General features: G+C 29.4%; 1 protein-coding gene across 7 annotated transcripts in view; it reads left to right on the top strand.

Annotated features, from left to right (window-relative positions):
* Positions 1–2,500, top strand: part of LOC137655741 (uncharacterized) — a 1,545,462-nt gene that overhangs the window by 1,236,729 nt on the left and 306,233 nt on the right. The window lies entirely within an intron of this gene.

Here is a 2,500-nt window from a genome sequence, read left to right on the forward strand (position 1 = left end):
CGAACGTACTGAGAGAGAGAGAGAGAGAGAGAGAGAGAGAGAGAGAGAGAGAGTCTTTAAAGTTGCAAGACGTAACATGGCACGCCTGATTTATGCGTTGTAATTCAGTGCCTTATTATGTGTAGTGAACATGGAGCAGAATTTTTATTTTTATTTTTTCATCTTTTTCCTTTTTATTTTCTAAAGAGAAATATATATATATATATATATATATATATATATGTGTCATGTAGTACCTACTGTTTAACACGAAGTCTCGTGGCTAACATTCCCTTATAGAATTTCTCTGCATATTTTCCAGAACTCGTGTATCCCATTTTTCGAGAAAATAGAATTCCAACATACTCCTTTATTTTTTAAATATTTCGGGTAATATTATTAAGTTTTGGAAACCCTTACATTTTCCATAAATCTCTCTTTTAATTATTATTATTATTATTATTATTATTATTATTATTATTATTATTATTATTATTATTATTATTATTATTATTATTCTGGAGCTCCATGTTTATTAAACTCACATCCAACTGTTACTGCCATCATCATCACCACGACCGCTACAGCTACTTTACTGGTAGTATGATTAAGCTTGTTGGAAACTGTCATTATCATCACGTCTCATCATCGTGGCGTTCATCATTCTTATCACTTTGCTTCAGTCGGAGGAAAAGTCTCCTCTCCATTACGTTTCAATTTGAGTGTCTTGCCAGTTGGACAGCATCCGATAGGGAGGGTGTATTGCATAACTTAGGACTATGTTACAAAGTGACACCCGAGTCGTTATTGTGGTCAGTTTCCTTGCCAATACTACTCTGGGGTCCTTTCATTCGAGCATTCCTACATTTCTAGTTTTCTCTATTTTTGTTTTATTTCTTCCTTTTTGTATATTTTTTCAATTTGTTTGTTCACTATATTATTATCGTCGTTTTCTTTCGGAGTCTTGTTCCGGTTTGGTTTTACGTTATATCTTTTATAAATGTACTTTTCTCTTTTTCTTCATTCCTTTATCCCCTGTACTTGTTTTGAAGCCTTTTCATGTTTTACGTCTATTCTAATTAATTTCTTAAACCTTTGTATATATATATATACATTATATATATATATATATATATATGCACGTCTATTTCAATTGATTTCTCAAACCTTTCTGTGTATGTATATATATATATATATATATATTTATATATATATATATATATATACACATATATATACACACAGAAAGGTTTGAGAAATCAATTAAAATAGACGTGCATACATACACACACATATATATATATATATATATATGCACACAGAGAAAGGTTTGAGAAATCAATTAAAATAGACGTGCATACATACATATATATATATATATATATATATGTGTGTGTGTGTGTGTGTGTGTAAATTTGCACTTCCTAATTTAGTGTTTCGTTATTATGATTCACCTGAATATTTCTTTCCTCTTTTTTTATGAATCTCTTGTTATCCTTTTCACACAACAACCAACATCCTGTTCTTATATTTCATCAGGAATCAGTTCATACCGCGAAAGACGCTTGGAAGTTAAACAACATCGAAAACATTCACAAAGTCATTACTCATTTTTTATATTGAAAAACGTACGGATATTCATTTATACATTTTCTCCTGAACGTTGATTGTTTTTGGTTATTTCGATATTTCACTTGTACCTTCTGGCGATCTTTTCTAACCCTGGCCCTTTTTTTTTTACCATGAGTTCTCCTGAAGAGAGCTGGTGACCTTCTTTTAAGACCACTTTGTGTTAATGGCCTTTGCTTCTGATCTTTTACCAATATTCTTACCTATGAACCTTGAGTTTTATTGGGATTGTTAAAAAAAAAAACACCTGATATTTGGTGACCATTGTATCTACCTATTTAAGACATTTTTTTTTTGTATAAAAAAGAGTAAAGCTAACATAATTTATATATGATATGATACAATGGTAAATGTACAAATAAAAAGTATCTCTTTGAATGCCGATACAGAGTGAAACTTTAAAAATAAATTCTAGGATATAAATTTCCACGAATGACGTAACATAAATTTGTTACAATTAATAGTCTTGAACTTTCACGTAATCTGTAATTACGAAGGTCGATAGTGTATATGATTATCTATATACAATATTATTTTTATATTCCTTTGCCAAAGAGTCTCCAGAGGCTTGTAGTTTTTATTATTATTATTATTATTATTATTATTATTATTATTATTATTATTATTATTATTATTATTATTATTATTATTATTATTATTATTATTGTTGTTATTATTATTATGGTATCAGAGAAAGTTCAGCTGTAATCTTAAACAAAAGCTAAGCAGGCTCTCGGAAGCGGTCAATATGCATTTTATCACATTTTGGCAACTTATGGTGCTCTTCCCTCATCATTATTATTCTTACTATTATTCATTTTTCTAATATTGGAATAATGAAGGACCCAACACGCCATAAACTTGCGTGGCGAGTGTCCCAAGAATAACTTTT

Source organism: Palaemon carinicauda, chromosome 16, assembly GCF_036898095.1.
Source record: "Palaemon carinicauda isolate YSFRI2023 chromosome 16, ASM3689809v2, whole genome shotgun sequence".
Classification (NCBI taxonomy): Eukaryota; Metazoa; Arthropoda; class Malacostraca; order Decapoda; family Palaemonidae; genus Palaemon; species Palaemon carinicauda.